General features: G+C 35.6%; 1 long non-coding RNA gene across 2 annotated transcripts in view; it reads left to right on the top strand.

Annotated features, from left to right (window-relative positions):
- The window catches only part of LOC120363222 (uncharacterized), a 106,222-nt gene that overhangs the window by 75,513 nt on the left and 11,989 nt on the right, over positions 1 to 18,720 (top strand). The window lies entirely within an intron of this gene.

An 18,720-nucleotide genomic window follows, 5' to 3' on the forward strand; every position in this document is an offset into this window, starting at 1 on the left:
CAGAAAAAAACACAAAACTGATAAAAGCAAAATTATTAAGAATGACAATACAATTATTTTAGCTTTAAAAGCCTTCTCCATAAATAGGCCTTGCATATATGATCATTTTATTTTGAAGAACAATCCTTCCATGTAAACAGAAGAATAGCTTTTTTTTTTCTTGAGTCATATGTTGAGGCAAGTGTGTTGACAACTTGCTCAAAATAATATAGCTAGTAGTTTTTTTCTAAAAGCATCCCCCAAAAGACAGGCTTCTTAACTCTGTTCTCAGTGAATTTTATGGAAAAACTTGTTTAATCAATCTACAGAAGCACGTTTTCATGTAACTAAACTCAAAGATCTGAGATAAAATCCAACAAGCTAACACTGACAAACTAGTGCGATTTTATATCACTGACTCATTCTGACCAAATATTGATAGAAATATTCTGGCACCAAATCCCAAAACAACTCAACAAATAGAGACTTGTATTTATAGTTTATTGAAGCTAAAAAACCTTGTTAGGGAGACTAGACTTGTTATCTTTTTGAGCTTTTCTTTTTGCCTTTTTTTAAATCTATTTTTTTAAGTATATAATATAAAAGTTCAATGTCAAGATATTTAAATTCTTGGCATTCTTCTGTTCTCATTAAAAATAGACAATCTTTACCAAGGTAAAGTTCTAAATATAGTTGATCTGTCAACAACACAATTGAGTTACAAAGGTCTACTTACTTAAACACAGACTGTTTTCAACCAAGTGCTTATCAAAAACACAGTATTTGTGAGATGTGAAACCTGCATGTAGGAAGGGACGAGTTTTCATATAGGTGGGCTCCACAGGACTATTACCAAGCAATCAATGTTCATAAAAACTAATACAATGGCACTGACTTTTTAGAAAACAGAAGCTTTATTTCAAGTTGACTAGCAAGGAGACAGGAGAAAATGCTCAAATCTATTTCCCTGAGCTGGAGGCTGGGGCAGGTTTTATAAGCCTTGGCTAATGAAGCATGGTCTGATTGGATCTTGCAATTAGGTAATGCAGGGAGGCATTATCTCTGATTGGATCCTGTCATGGGGTGACACCACAGCTCAATTGGATTGGATCCTGGATTTAGCCATGTGGTGTCCACTTAATTCACTCAGTTCCCAGTCAGTTGGAGTACTTAGGTTCCCGGTATGAATACACACTTGGTTCATATGGGCATGCTTAGTTAGGTTATGTGACCTTCAACCTTGGGTCCACAGCAACTGAAAAACAACTCACAACTTTGTTACATAAAAATTAAAGCAGCTTGGCCTGATGTGGTTACAGGGTCACTGCAGAACTTGAGTATGTGGGGATTTTGCCATACTGGGGGTCCTTTAACCAATCTCCCATGTATACCAAAGGTCAAAATTTAAAGTATTGTTTTCATGTTTGAAGTTTAGGAATGAGATAGAATTTCAATTTGTTAAATCAAAGATATTTATAGATCTTTCACATACTTTTTGTACAGGATCCAGTGAAATATAAATTTCATTTTAGGAAGATTGGGTCCAAAGGAAGTTTATTGAATTGGAGTTCTGAGACCATTAGATTGCAGGCACAATTGTTGCTATAGATCAAATTTACTAATTTTCTATTCATTCTGTCATCTATAATACTTAGCTTTTAACAAAACTTAACATAATCTTTATGCGAGATGTGCACTTTGATTAGCTATTGCTCTATCACAAAGCAAAGTTAATAGTTTAAAACAATTATTTTATTATTCCTCACAGTTCTGTGTGTTGACTGGAATCACCTGGGAAGTTTTAGTCCTGTGATGCCACCTGGGACCACAGTGAGCATCTGGGAGCATCTAAGGGCTCTACTGGGCTGAAACATCCCAGATGGTTCAGTCGCATGGCTGTCTATTGATACTGGACTAAGGCAGGGGGCTCTCTGTGGGGCTCATGTCCACAACATCAATACATGCTGTCATGGCTTGGCAGCAGGGTTTCCAGAGGGAAGAAGCAAAGGCTGCCAGTCAGTCTTCTAAAAGGCTAAGCCTAGAACTGGCACACTGCCACAATCTCTTGCTTAAGCAGTCACAGGGCCAGATTAGATTCTAGCTAAGGGAAAATAAATGTCACTTCACAAAAAGGGGAGTTAAAAGAAATTGTGGCCATTTTTAATCCACTGCTATGGACTTAATTGTATCTCCACAAAATTCATATGAAATCCTAACTCCTAATGTTATGGGATGTGGAGATGGTGTCTTTGGGAGGCAATTAGGTTTAGATGGTCTTAAGGGTGGGACCCTCAGGGTGGAATTAGTGCCTTATAAGAAGGAACACCAGAATGTGTGATCTCTCTTTCTCCTCCATGTGAGGACAGAGTGAGGACACAACAAGAAAATGATCATCTGCAAGCCAAGAAGAGGGCTCTCGTCAGAATCCTACAATGCTGGCACCCTCATGTTTGACTTTCCAGCTGCCATAAATGTGAGAAATAAATTTCTAGGCCATTCAGGTTATAGTATTTTGATATCTTGAACTAGCTAATATACCCACCATTTTTTTTATCAATAAACAAAGTTATGGATTTCATACAAGTTGCTTTGGGGAAAATATATTGTGTCTTTCATTTCTTCAGTATTTATCTCAATAACAAATTACAAATTATTCCACATGTATGACTAGATTGTAAGAAATCCACATTCTATGCTTTTCTTTAATGGTAACTGTTTACTTCTTTCTGTAGGGTACAACTTTAAAAGTACAACTTTATCAACCATATTTGTTCCTTCATGACAGGATTTTTTTTTCCCATTTACTTATGTGAAATTAAAGGCAGAGCTGCCAGAATTTCTTTCAAATCATAAAGCAACACCTCTTTACCACCAGGTCATGTTTTCCTCTCCAGTCATCAGCTGCATCCCACACAGCATTAAATGTGAACCTGAATGACCTCTTTCATTATTTATTCCCAATTTCTAGCCTCTGCATGGTAAAATTATAACTGAGTGGGAAGCAATTTCTGCTCAGTTCAAGAATCTGTTGAAGTCATTCAAGTAACTTACTCATAGCAACAGAAAGAAGCTACATGTAATATTTGCAATTTAATACTGAACTCTGCAAATTACATAAAAAATAACCCTTTTTCATAAAGATAAGTGGTTCAAGTCTCAGAGCGGGTATAGTCCTAGATGAGCCAACTTTATTTTTCACGTATTATGAAATTTCATTTCACATCCTGCTCAAAGAAGATGATTCCAGAATATTTTTAGTAGAATTTTAGTAGATGTCGATTGGTGCCATTAAGTAAATGTTTATTGCTAATATCTCCTTGCATTCCCATTATTATTTGAAAAAAATTTATCTGTAAACTATGAACCTGGAAATGGAGCAATGAGCAATATGTTTTAAGATACAATTGTCTCTTAATTTGCATCTACATTTCAGTTAACATTGGTTTTTCATCCAAATGAGCATTTTCTCTGGAGTTGATCAAATAATGTTATAATAAATATCACGTAAAAAATATATTCGTTGCCAGCCTCAGTTACCTCATCAGTAGTTTCCAGCCAACTAGTTGTATCATCTGCAAGCAATTATTGATTATTAACATAACTCATGTTACTTAATAATTAAGACTTTTTTTGTCATCATTCACATTCTCTTTTCACACATAGTATCTTCTTTCCTACTTCGCTTAAACATCTCTTATCTGTTGAGAACTGGCAGTCCTAAAATCTCTTTTAAGTCATATGGTTTGTTTTCCACTAAAGAGAAGTGATAAAATCTTTACTCGCCATTTTTTCTGCTCCTAGTCACTACATATTATTTTACTCAGGGCTATAATTACTTTCTGCATGTGAAAAGTGTTAACAAAATGCTGAACCTTTCATAGCCTCCAACATACTTGTTTGATTGTCAATGATAATTTCATATCACTTTTCTTTACAGTTTTCTGTTCTCTAAATACATCTCAGTCTTTTCACCATATTGATTTCTTGGTGAGACCCAGAAATCTCTCTGCTAGTAAGTGAAACAGAAGGATTACTAAATTTATTAATTCAGTAATATTTTTAAAGTTTTACAAAGTTTTACAAAGCAGAATGTAAGTCAGGGAAAAATATTTTTCAGTAGTTCTTCTAAAATGAATTTTTTGCTACAATTCATAGCTTGAAAACTCTAAAAATTTATCTTCTTGAATTACTGAAAATGGTAGAATGCCATAGCAATCTTCAGATTATCCTTTAAGCTCTGTTTTCATAGACTCAAAACTAGACCAAGTGTCTTGTTAGAAATGTTAACAAGGCATTCTAGCTAAGTCTTTTGTTGAGAAGTTTAATTAATGAAAAAGATGTGTTATGAATACTTAATTTTTCTCTAAAACATTTTTTCTTATTATTTAGATTATTATGTCTGGCTTGAAGATTATCTATCACAGATGTTTATAAGATGTTAGAATTTTTATCTTGTTGATCCCTTAAGGGGCAAAATTGGCATTCTCATTTTAATTTACTTAAGATTTGACAATTTCCCAAATGAGACTTTTTTTTTTAAAGATGCTAGTACTAAATTGAATCAAACAACTAAAATTTCAACGCTGCTCTTAAAAAATAATTGGTTAATGTTATGAACACTAACTAGTTCATGAAATAATTCTGCAATCATTAGAAATTTGTATTTGCGAAATCTCCTCTGCTATTAACTGTGTTCTTGGATTCAGATAGACAAATCATGAGACAAAATAGGTTTTATTTGGCATCAGGCTTATCTAACTTTAAGACAAGCAACAACACAGACTGTTTACAAAAGCATTGCAATGGTCTTGTAATTCCCAGGTACAGTTCTCAATACCATAGTCACTCAGTACTCACAGATCCTAAGAGGTTGCTGAGTGAGTAAGCACCATCTTGCCTCAGACAGCCCCTTCAGTTTTGATTCCCAGCAAGTCATGTGGTCCCTCTTATGTACTTTATCTAGGCTCTAGCCAAGGCTTGAAGGAAGCTGCTACATCAATGCTTGTTGTTCCTTATTCCCTGAAGAATATGGACAATGAAGTATAGTTGCTTGGTTTAGTGCATTAGTCCTCAGCCTGATTCTGACTTATCTTGGATCTGGTATAGGCGCACTCCTCAACAATTTCCTATGTTAGTGTTTTAAGGAGTATTGGACCAAGGATGAAATGAAGTGTCACTAAGGCTGAAAAACAGGTTACGGAAGAAGTTGTACCTTTGCCTCCAACAATCTGGTTGGTCTTACATTTAATTTTGATAAACTTTATATTAATAATTTTTATGCTTTATAAACAGAATAATTATTCTGCCATTTTATAAATACTTATTTTAGAAAGGACTATATATATCTAGTCTCCTAATATTTGTATTAACTGTCAATCTATTTCTATATTTAACTAATGGATATTTACTAACAACTGTTTTTGTACATTAAATTGTTTTCACATAATTAGTTAAGAGACATTTTTTCTTGTAGATCTGCTTTAGTTCTTTGTAAATTCTGGATATCAGCCCCTTGTCAGATGGGTAGACTGCAAAAATTTTTTCCCATTCTGTTGGTTGCTGATTCACTCTACTGATTGTTTCCTTTGCTGTGCAGAAGCTGTGGAGTTTGATTAGGTCCCATTTGTCTATTTTGGCTTTTGTTGCCATTGCTTTTGGCGTTTTGGTCATGAAGTCCTTGCCTACACCTATGTCCTGAATGGTTTTGCCTAGATTTTCTTCTAAGGTTTTTATGGTATTAGGTCTGATGTTTAAGTCTTTAATCCATCTGGAGTTAATTTTGGTGTAAGGTGTCAGGAAGGGGTCCTGTTTCTGCTTTCTGCACATGGCTAGCCAGTTTTCCCAACAGTTCACATCCTTTGTAGGGACATGGATGAACCTGGAAACCATTATTCTCAGCAAACTGACACAAGAGCAGAAAATCAAACACCGTATATTCTCGCTCATAGGCGGGTGTTGAACAATGAGAACACATGGACACAGGGAGGGGAGCACTACACACTGGGATCCGTTGGGGGAAATGGGGGAGGGGCGGGGGGGTGGGGAGGTGGGAAAAGATAGCATGGGGAGAAATGACAGATACAGGTGAGGGGACGGAAGGAAGCAAAGCACACTGCCATGTGTGTACCTATGCAACAATCTTGCATGTTCATCACATGTACCCCAAAACCTAAAATGCAATAAAAAAAGAGACATTTTTAAAAAGATAAAATAGAAGCAAGTATATACTGAAAAAGGAAGCCAAATTAAAAAAAACAAACATTCTTAATTGTTATATAAGCTAAGTTTTGTTAATAATCAGTTGCTGTTTGCAGAAAATGTTGTTTAGCTTGACAGGTCCTACTTGTCTATTTGGGTTTCATTGCCTGCGCTTTTGTGTCAAATTCAAGAAATTATTGCCAACACTAATGTCAACAATCTTTTCTCCTATTTTTTGAGTAGTTTTACAGTTTCGGGTCTTCTGTTTAAGTCTCTAATTAATTAATTTTGAGTTGATTTTTTAGAATCATGTAAGAGAAGGGTCCAATTTTATTCTTTTACATGTGGATATACAGTTTTACCAACACCATGCATTGAAGACACTATTTTTTCTCCATTGTGTGTTTTTGACACCCTTGTCAAAGATCAGTTGGCTGTATACGCATAGGTTTATTTCTGGGCTAATAAACTTATCAATTTATTGCTTTAATTGGCAAATTGTAACTGCACATATTTATGGGGTATGTGATGATTTTATACATATTAATGTTGTATAATAATACATCAGGATTGTTGGTATATCCATCATCTCCTGCATTTATCATTTCTTTGAGGTGAGAATATTCAAAAGCCTCTCTTCTAAATATTTTGTAATACGCACCATTTTACTGTTAACTGTAGTCACGCTACAAGCACTAGAACACCAGAATTTATTTCTATCTAGTTGTAAATGACAGGACTCCAAGTTCTCTCCTCCTCCCTCCCCTCTTCAGTCTCTAGTAACCACTGTTCTACTTTCTGCTTCTATTATATCAACGTATTATATTTTAGATTCCACATGTGAATGATATTATGTGACAGGTACTACAAGTTCATCCATGGTATTGCAAATGATGAGCTTTTGTTATTTTTATAGCTGAAGAGTATTACATTGTGAATATATAATACATTTTCTGTAACCGTTCATCTGTTGTTGGACACGGGTTGATTCCTTGTTTTGCTTATTGTAAACAGTGCTGCAATAAACATGGGAGTGCAGTTATCTCTTCTATATACTGATTTCATTAATTTTAAATACATACACATTAGTAGGATTGATGGATCATATGGTAGTTCTTTATTTTTTTAAATTTTATGGCTATATTATTTATAAGAGAGGGTTTATTCTATAATTAACTTGACATAGAAAATATAAAGACCCATATAAAGAGAATTACATTTTTTTCTTTGCAATTCTCCACTATTAGCATACAATATTTTTATTACTATTATTATTATTACACTTTAAGTTCTGGGTTACATGTGAAGATCTTGCAGGATTGTTACATAGGTATATACATGCCATGGTGGTTTGCTGCCTCCACGTCCCCCGTCACCTGCATTACGTATTTCTCCCAACGTTATCCCTCCCCAATCTCCCAACCTCCTACTATCCATCCCATAGCCCCCCAACCCGCGACAGACACCAGTGTGTGATGTTCCCCTCCCAGTGTTAATGTGTTCTCATTGTTCAACACCCACCTATGAGTGAGAACATGTGGTGTTTGGTTTTCTGTTCTTGTGTCAGTTTGCAGGAAATGATGGTTTTCAGATTCATACATGTCCCTGCAAAGGACATGAACTTTTCCCTTTTATGGCTGCATAGTATTCCATAGTGTATATATGCCATATTTTCTTTATCCAATCTATCATTGATGGGCATTTGGGTTGGTTCCAAGTCTTTGCTATTATAAACAGCACCACAATGAACATACATGTGCCCGTGTGTCTTTATAATAGAATGATTTATAATCCTTTGGGTATATATCCAGTAATGGGATTGCTGGGTTAAATGGTATTTCTATTTCTAGATCCTTGAAGAATCACCACACTGTCTTCCAAAATGGTTGAACTAATTTACTCTCCCACCAAGAGTGTCAAGGCATTCCTATTTATTTTATTTTATTTTATTTTATTTTTTTGAGACAGAGTTTCACTCTTGTTACCCAGGCTGGAGTGCAATGGTGCGATCTCGGCTCACCGCAACCTCCGCCTCCTGGGTTCAGGCAATTCTCCTGCCTCAGCCTCCTGAGTAGCTGGGATTACAGGCACATGCCACCATGCCCAGCTAATTTTTTGTATATTTAGTAGAGACGGGGTTTCACTATGTTGACCGGGATGGTCTCGATCTCTTGACCTCGTGATCCACCCGCCTTGACCTCGTGATCCACCCGCCTTGGCCTCCCAAAGTGCTGGGATTACAGGCTTGAGCCACCGTGCCTCGCAAGGCATTCCTATTTCTCCATATCCTCTCCAGCATCTGTTATCTCCAGATTTTTTTAATGATCACCATTCTAACTAGCATGAGTTGGTATGTCAATGTGGTTTTGATGTGCATTTCTCTAATGACCAGTGATAATGAGCATTTTTTCATATATTTGTTGGCTGCATAAATGTCTTCTTTTGTAAAGTGTCTGTTCATATCCTTTGCCCACTTTTTGATGGGGTTGATTTTTTCTTGTAAATTTGCTTATGTTCTTTGTAGACTCTGGGTATTAGCCCTTTGACAGATGGGTAGCTGGCAAACATTTCTTCCCATTCTGTTGGTTGGTGGTTCACTCTAATGATTGTTTATTTTGCTGTGCAGAAGCTCTTAAGTTTAATTAGATCCAATTTGTCTATTTTGGCTTTTGTTGCCAATGCTTTTGGTGTATTAGTCATGAAATCCTTGCCTATGCCTATGTCCTGAATGGTATTGCCTAGGTTTTCTTCAAGGGTTTTTATGGTGTTAGGTCTTATGTTTAAATCTTTAATCCAACTGAAGTTAATTTTAGTGTAAGGTGTAAGGAAGGAGCCCAGTTTCAGCTTTTTGCACATGGCTAGCCAGTTTTCACAACACCATTTATTAAACGGAATCCTTTCCCGTTCCTTGTTTTTGTCAGATTTGTTAAAGATCAGATGGTTGTAGATGTGTGGCATTACTTCCAAGGCCTCTGTTCTGTTCCTTTGGTCTGTATGCCTGTTTTGGTACCAGTACCATGCTGTTTTGATTACTGAAGCCTTGTAATAAAGTTGGATGTCAGGTACGGTGATCCCTCCAGCTTTGTTCTTTTTGCTTAGGATTGTCTTGGCTATGCAGGCTTTTTTTGTTTGTTTTGGTTTTGTTTCATATGAAGTTTAAGGTGTTTTTTTCCAGTTCTATGAAGAAGGTCAATGGTAGCTTGATGGGGATAGCATTGAATCCATAAATCACTTTGGACAGTATGGCCATTTTCACAAAGTTGATTCTTCCTAGCCATGAGCATGGAATGTTTTTCTATCTGTTTGTGTCCTCTACCCATTCACAATTGCTACAAAGAGAATAAAATGCCTAGGAATACAACTAGCAAAGAATGTGAAGGACCTCTTCAAGGAGAACTACAAACCACTGCTCAAGTTGTTTAATTTTTAAAATAACCTCAATACTGTTTTCCGTATGGTAGTACAAGTTTACAATTCAATAGCAATGTGTAATGGTTCCTTTTTCTGTGCATCTTCACCAACATTGTTTTGTTTTGTCTTTTTGAAAACAGCTATTCTAATTGGATTGAGATGGTATCTCCTCATGGTTTTGATTTACTGATAATTAGTGATGTTGAACATTTTTTCATATACGTGTTGGTCATTTATATATCATCTCCAACATGTCCATTAATTTCTCAAATCAGGTGATTTTGTTGTTCTTGTTAAGTTCTTTACATATTCTGAATATTAACCCTTTGTCAGACATATAGTTCGCAAATATTTTTTCCCATTCTGTAAGTTCTCTTCACTTGGTTAATGGATTAATTTTCTGTGAAAAATCTTTTTAGTTTGGTGCAATTCAGTTTGTCTATTTTTGCTTTTGTTGCCTGTAAGCACAAAAAATAAGATAGCTAGAAATAGCCGTAACTAAAGAGGTGAATGATATGTACACTGGAATTTATAAAACTTTGATGCAAGAAATTGAAGTGGGCACAAATAAGTAGAAAGATACTTCATATTCATGGATAAGAAGAACTAGTATTATTAAAACAGCCATACTAGACAAAGAGATCTAAGGATTTAATGCAACCTCTATCAACATACCAATGACATTCTTCACAGAAATGGAACAATTTTAATTCATATAGAGCTCCTAAAAACTTCAAATGCCAAGGAAAACCTGAGCAAAAAGAACAAAGCTGGAGGCATCACACTACCTGACTTCAAAATACACTATAAAGCTCTTGTAATCAAAGTCGTATGGAACTGGCATAAAAACAGACACATCAAACAATGGAACAGAATACAGAGCCCAGGAATATGTATTACTTTAAAATTCTTGGCTGGGCATGGTGGCTCATACCTGTAATCCCAGAACTTTGGGGATGCCAAGGTTACTTCAACACAGGAGTTAGAGACCAGCCTGAGCAACATGGCAAAACCCTGTCTCTAATAAAAATACAAAAAATTAACCAGGAGTGGTAGCATGTAACTGTAGTCCCAGCTACTTGGGAGGCTGAGGCAAGAGGATCATCTGAGCTGAGGAGTAGAGGCTGCAGCAAGCAATAATTGTTCCACTACACTCCAACCTAGGCAACAAGAGTAAGATCCTGTCTCAAAAATAAATAAATAAAATAATTTTTTGACCAACCCAATATCATGAAGTGTTTCACCCAGCTTTCTTCAGGTAGTTTCATATTTTCAATTTTCTCATTTAAGTCTTTAAGTAGTTTTGAGTTGATTTTTGTATATGGTGAGAGATAGAGATCTAGTCTCATTCTTCTGCATTTGGATATTCTATTTTACCAGAACCATTTATTGAAGAGGCTGCCTTTTCCGCACTGTGTGATCTTGGCATCTTTGTCAAAAATGAGTTGGCTGTAGGGGCATATGCTCATTTCTGGTGTCTCCATTCTGCACCATTGGTCTATTTTTCTGTTTTTATGCCAGTACCATACTGTTTTGGTTACTGTAGTTTTGACATATATTTTGAAGTCAGGTAGCGTGATGCCTCCAGCTTTATTCTTTTTTCTCAGTGTTTCTTGGGTATTTGGAGTTTAATGGTTCCATATGAATTCTAGGATTGCTTTTTTTCTATTTCTGTGAAGAATGTCATTGGTATTTTCACAAAGATTACATTAAATCTGTTTGGCTAGTATGGCCTTATTAACAATATTAATTCTTTCAATCCATCAATTTGGGATGTCTTTCCATTTATTTATGTCCTATTCAGTTTCTTTCATCAAAGTTTTATAGTTTTCACCTCCTTCGTTGAGTTTATTCCTAGGTATCTTTTTTATAGGTATTATAAATGTAATTATCTTTTTATTTCTTTTTCAAATAGTTCACTATTCACATGTAGAAACACACTTTTTAAATTCTTTTTAATTAAAAAAAATATGTAGAGATGAGGTATCACTATGTTGCCCAGGCTGGTCTCAAATTCTTGGGCTCAAGTGATGTTCCCACCTTGGACTCACAAGTGCTGGAATTACAGGCATAAGTCACTGCACCTGGCTAATTATTTTTGAATGCTGATTTGTATCCTACACCTTTACTAAATTCATGTATTAGTTTTAACAGTTTTTGGTGGATTCTTTAGGGTTTTCTATATTTAAGATAATGTAATCTGCAAACAGGGACAATTTGACTTCCTGATTTTCAAATTGGATGCTTTTATTTCTTTCTCTTGCCTAACTGCTTTGGCTAGGACTTCCATTAATATGTTGAATAAGAGTGGTAAAAATGAGCATTCTTTTTTTCCTGATTCTAAAGGAAAAGCTTTCAGCTTTTTCCTGCTCGGTGTAATGTTAGTTGTGGGTTTGTTATATATAGCATTTATTGCGTTGAATTACATACCATCTATAACTAATTTGTTAAGAGTTTTTATAAAGAAGAAATGTTAAATTTTGTCAAATGCCTTTTTTCATGTATTGAATAGATCATATGGTTTTGGTCTTTCTTTCTGTTAATGTGGTATATCACATTTATTGATGTGCATATGTTCAAACATCCTTGCATCTCTGTAATGAATCTCATTTGATCATAGTAAATGATCTTTTTATTGTATGGTTATATTCAATTTGCTAGGTATTATGCAGAATTTTTGCATCTATATTCATCGGGGATATTGGCCTGTAGTTTTTCTTTTTGATTGTGCCCTCATCTGGTTTTGAAATCAAGGTAATTCTGGCCTCACAAAATAAGTTTGGAAATATTATCTTCTCTTCAATAATCCTGTATAGTGTGAGAATAATGGGTATTTTTTTTTTAATGTTTGATAGAATTCAGCTGTGAAGCTATTATGTCCTGAATTTTTCTTTGATGGAAGACTTTTTATTAGTGATTCAATTTCCTCACTCATTATTACTTTGTTCAGATTTTCTATTTCTTCATAATTTAATCTTGGTAGTCTTTATGCATCCAGAAATTTATTCATTTCTTCTATGTTGCCAAATTCATTGGTGTATAGTCATATATGTCTCTTATGATCCTCTGTATTTCTGTGGTATCAGTTGTAATGTCTCCTTTTTATCTTTGATTTTATTTATTTGAGTCTTCTCTCTTTTTTTTTTTCCTTAGTCTAGGTAAATGTGTGTTGATTTGGTTTATCTTTTCAAAAAAACCTAACTCTTCATTTCACTGATCTTTTGAATTGTTTTTTTGTCTCCATTTTTTTTTTTTTTTTTTTTTTTTTACTTTTACCAATGCTGGATTATTTAGTTTGTTGTTTTTCTAGTTTCTTGAGATGCATTGTTACATTGTTTATAGATAGATAGGTAGATAGATAGATAGATAGATAGATAGATAGATAGATAGATAGATGATAGATAGATGTAGGCATTTATTGCTGTAAATTCCTCTTAAAACCGCTCTTGTAGTGTCTCATAGGTTTTGGTATAATGTGTTTCCATTGTTTTTCATCTCCAAAAAATTTGTAATTTCGCTTTTATTTTTGTTCATTGACCCATTGATTGTCTAGTAGCCATGTTGTTTAATTGCCACAGGTTTGTAAAATTTCCAAAATTGTGATTGTTGTTGATTTCTAGTTTTATGTCATTGTGGTCATAAAAAATATTTGATACAATCTCTATTTTCTTAAATTTGTTGGGATTTTCTTTGTGGCCTAACATATGATCTAACATGGAGAATGTTTGATGTGCAGTTAAGAAAAATGTGTATTCTGCAGCTGTTGGGGGAAATTTTATGGAAATGTCTGTTAGGTCCATTTAATATAGAGTGAAGTTTAACTGATGTTTCATAGTTGATTTTTTGTTTAGGTGATCTGTCTGTACATTGTTAAAGTAGGGTCTCAAAGTCCCCTGCTATTATTGTATTGCAGTGTATCTCTCCATTTAGATCTAATAATACTTGCTTTATATACCTGGATCCTCCAGTATTAAGTGCATATGATTTTATAGTTGATATATCCTCATTGAAATAATCCCTTTATATAAGGTCACTATCCTTATATAATGATTTTGTCTCTTTTTACAGTTTTTGACTTCAAGTCTGTTTTTCTTATGAAGGTATGGCTACTTTGATCATTTTGTGTTTACATTTGCATGGAATATCTTTTTCCATCCCTTTACTTTAAGTCTTTAATTTTTGTCTTTAATGGTGAAGTAGTCTCCTGTAGCTAATGTATACTTGGGTCCTGTTTGTTTTTAATCCATTAAGTCACTCCATGCCCCTTAATTGTACAATTTAATTCATTTACCCAAAGTAATTTTTGATAGGTAAGGATTTACTCCTGACATTTAAAAAATTGTTTCATGGCTGTCTTGTAGATCAATCGTTCCTTCTTTTCTTGTTTAGCTCTGAGGTTTGGTGATTTTCTGTGCTGCTATGCTTTCTTTCCTCTTTCTGGTTTGTAGCTGTAGTTTCTTTCTTTATATTTGCATATGGCTAACATAAAGACTCCTGTAGTTATAATAGATTACTTTAGGCTGGTAGCCACTTAATTTTTGTATTATAAAAATACTCTAGAGTTTTTACTACCCCCACAATATATATTTTTATCTTAATTTGTTTATTATGCATTTCTTAGCCTCTAATTGTAGCTATGTTATTTTTGACCATTTTTAATCTTCACACTGGAGGATTTAGAGGTTTACATAGCACAATTATATCACTGATGTATTATCAGTTTGATTCATTAATTTACCTATCATGGTGAATTTTATATTTTAACATGTTTTATTTTTATTGTATTCTGTAACCTGTAACATACTTTCACATGCTTTAGTAATAGTAATTATCATTCTTTTGTTTCCATTTGTAGCACTTCCTTAAGTATTTCTTGAAAGGCCAGTATATTGGTGATGAATTCCCTCAGATTTGCTTGTCTGGGAATGTCTATTTTTCCTCCATTTCTGATGGATAGCTTTGTTGACTGTAACATCTTAGCTGACAGTTTTTAAAAAAATTTCAGCACTTTAAATATGCCATCCTATTCTTTCTTCTGCTAAGAAATCTGCTCATAGTCTAATGAATATTCCCTTAAATGTGACTTGACACTTTTATAGCTTTTAAAATTCTGTCTTTGAGTTTTGACAGTTTTATTATAATGTGCCTTGGAAGGGGTTTTTAAAGTTGAATTTAATTGGGGACCCTTGAGATTTCTGAATATGAATGTTCATATCTCTCTCAATACTTGGAAAGTTTTCAGCTATTATTTCATTAAAGAGGTCTTCTGTGTCTTTCCTCATTTTTTCTACCTCTGGAAATGCTATGATGCAAAATTTACTTGCATAATAATGTCTCATAAGCCCCACAGATCTTCTTTATTCTTTTTAGTTCTACTTTTTTTTGTTCCTCTAAGTTGTTTCAAAAGACTGTCTTCAATTTCAGAAATTCTTTATTTTGCTTAACATAGTCTGTTGAAGTTCCTAATTGTATTTTTTTTTATTTCATTCTTCAAATTCTTTGATCCCAAGGTTTCTGGTTATTTTTATATCTATCTCTGTTGAATTTCTCACTCAGATTCTATTTTTTTTTTCTTATTTTATTGAATTGTTTGTGTTCTCTTGTAGCTCACGATGCTTACTTAAAATTATGATTTAGAATTATTTTTCAGGCATTTGGTAAATGTTCCTTTCTCTGGGGTCTGTAACTTGAGACTTACGTGTTTCTTTGGGGGTGTCATGTTTCCTTTTTTTTTTTTTATGTTTCTTATGCCCCTATTTAGATATCTGTGTATCTAGTGGAACAGTCTCTCTTACTAATTTTATAGAGTAGCTTTCATAGGGAGAGACTTTTTTTCTGTAGATGGGACCTTGAGTGTTGGTTTAATATGGTGTGATAGCTTTGTTTTTGGGTGGACAGTGTGTTTTCCATGCATTTTTCTTCAGCTGTAATCCCTGTCAGCAATATCTGCAAATGTCTCAGTGGTACAGGCTGTAGGAATTCTTGATGGCAGTAGAGTGGTTTTGCTAGGGTACATGTTCTGGGCCCATTGGCAGACTGGTGGTTTGCAGGCACAGAAGACTGACTGGCTTTCCATTGGGCTCTCTGGATAGTTGGTAGCTGCTGCCAGATGCCTATTGGGCTATGCTTGGGGCACAAGGGTGTGGCCAACTGGAATGCTGTGTGGTTTTTTCTCCAAAGAGATAAGGCTACAGCTAGACTAGATGTCAGGCTAGGCATGCATAGGCATGGCAGTGTTGGGAGGCTCTGTGGCAGTCTGTTGGGGGACAGGTCTACCTTAGAAACAGCTATTTGGCTGGGTACAGGTGCACACATTCTTGGCAGGTCATCTGGCTGTGGGTCATGGGTGTGTATGGCAAAAGTAGCTGACCTGCTGTTTGATGGCTTCCATACTGTGAAGATTTGCCTGTTCCTTGGAGACAGGGTATATCACATGGGTTTGGATACTGAGGTCTTGATTATTCCTTCTGGCCTCGGCTCTGGACAGCTGGGGTCATTGTGCTGCAGGCACCTGTGTGAACACAGTGGAATGATGGTGTGGCCTCAGGAGTAGAGAGAATTCAGTTGCTACCAGTCCCTAGAAAAGGATGCACTTTACTAATGGGTGCACTTCTAAGGCAGCACCAAGCTATAGAAGCTTAAGCCACAAGGGTAATGAGTGCTCAGTTTAGACTTCTACTCAGACAATGTAGCTGCATGAGCTCCTGGTTACTCTGCAAACTGGATTTGGTGCCTGTGAAGACTGGGTGACTTTCCTCTAACAAGGATAGCTGGCATTTGGTGGCAATGGGAGTTGTTGAATATCTAAAGCTCAACTTTTCCCAGTAAGAAGTCCCTCCTGACTCCAAGTTGATTTTGGTGGGAGAGACAGTGAGGCAGGAGCAGCAGGCCTCACTTTCCTCTCTCTGATGCTATCCTGGGCTTCTCTGCTCTATAGAGATTTTGACACTCCCCTGGTTCTCTCCAGCATACTTCTTCAGCCGGTCTAGTCAAAATATAGTTGTTTATTTGTTATTTCCGTTTCCTTATGTTAGGAGGATGAGTCCTGGCTAACTCTAGGTTGCCATCTTTCTGACTTCACAGAGGCTCTTGATTCTGTTACATTGGTATATGTATCTGTCTTTATGCCAGTACTATGTTGTTTTAATGTTGAAATCAGAAAAGATGCTGTCTCCAGCTTTGCTCTTGTATCTCAATGTTTCTTTGGCTATTTGGGATATTTCAGAGTTCCAATGAATTTTGGGATTATTATTTCTACTTCTGTAAAAAAAAATTGTAATTTTGATAGGGATTGCATTGAATCTGTCAATTGCTTTGTGTACTATGAACATTTTAACAATATTGTTTCATTACATGAACATGAGATTTATTGATGCCTGCTTAAACTTCTTTTAAATTTCTTTCATCAGTGTTTTTTATAATTTCTGGGATACATGTGCAGAACCTGCAGATTCGTTACATAGGTATACATGTGACATAGTGCTGTGCTGCACCCATCAACCCATCATCTACATTAGGTATTTCTCCTAATGCTATCCCTTCCCTAGACCCCCACCCCTGACAGACCCGGTGTGTGATGTTCTCCTCTCTGTGCCCATATGTTTATTCAACTCCCATTTATAAGTGAGAACATATAGTGTTTGGTTTTCTGTTCCTGTGTTAGTTTGCTGAGAATGATGGTTTCTAGCTTCCTCCACATCCCTGCAGAGGTCACGAACTCATTCTTTTTTATGGCTACATAGTATTACGTAGTGTATATGTGCCACATATTCTGTATCCAGTCTATCATTGATGGGCATTTGGGTTGGTCCTAAGTCTTTGCTATCCTCCTTTATTGGTTTGTTTGCACTGTGCTACTATTTCTTTGTTCATTTGTTTTAGATTGTTTCCTGCCTCTACAATAGAATACCACAGATTGTGTAATTTATAAATAATAGAAGTTTATTTGGGTCAGAATTATAAAGGCTGGAAAGCCTATGAGCAGGGCAAGCATCATCTCATGGCCAAAGTGTGGAAGGCAGAAGTGAGTGTGTGTGTGTGTGTGTGTGTGTGTGTGTGTGTGTGTGAGAGAGAGAGAGAGAGAGAGAGAGAAAGAGAGAGAGAGAGAGAGAGAGAGAGAAAGATAGCAAAAGAGAAAGTGAGATAGCAAGAGTGAGCACCACAGCAAGAGCGAGAGTGAGCAAGCGAGTGAGCGAGAGAGAGAGAGAGAGAGAGAGAGAGAGAGAGAGAGAGATCAGGCCAAACTCTTTTATAACAAACTTAGTGTTGCAATAGCTAACCCATCCTGTGATGATGACGAGCCCTCATGACCTAATCACTTCTTAAAGGCCTCACCTCCCAATACAGTTACATTGGAAATTAAATTTCTACATAAATATTGGAGGAGACATTCAAACTATAACACCATTCTATCTACATCACTTACTATGTTTTCAATAGTCTACTCTCTTTTTTACTGCTTCTAATTTAACCTTAGTTTTTCTGATAGATTTTCTCACTTCAACATTTTTCTTGTTCTATAAAAGAAGCAGAGCTGGTGTTGGGTGTGTATTCATTCTCTAGGACTACTGCAATAAAGTATTACAACAGAAATGTATTGTCTCATAGTTCTGGAAGCTAGAAGTCCAAGAAAGACCAGGCTTTCCCAAAAATCTAGAAAAATTTATCCGTGCCTTTTTTTAGGTTATGATGGTTTGTCAGTGATCTGAGGTGCTTGTTAGTTTGTCACTGAATCGCCCTAATCCTCTGCCTTCACATGCTCTCCCTGTGTCTTTAAATAGCCATCTTTTAATAAGGACATCAGTCACATTGTATTAGCAGGCCAATCTACATGAGTATGACCCCATCTTATCTAATTACATCTGCAACCACTCTATTTTCAAATAAGATCACATTCAGAGATACTGGGGATTAGGATCTTGTATTTGTCTGTTTTCATGCTGCTGGTAAAGACATGTCCAAGACTGGGTAACTTATAAAGAAATGGTGGACTCAGTTCCATGTAGCTGGGGAGGCCTCAAATCATGGCAAAAGACAAAAGGTACCTTTTACATGGCAGCAGGCAAGACAGAATGAAAATCAAGTGAAGGGGTTTCCTCTTACAAAAGCCATCAGATCGCCTGAGACTTATTC

This window comes from Saimiri boliviensis, chromosome 4 (assembly GCF_048565385.1).
Source record: "Saimiri boliviensis isolate mSaiBol1 chromosome 4, mSaiBol1.pri, whole genome shotgun sequence".
NCBI classification, from domain to species: domain Eukaryota; kingdom Metazoa; phylum Chordata; class Mammalia; order Primates; family Cebidae; genus Saimiri; species Saimiri boliviensis.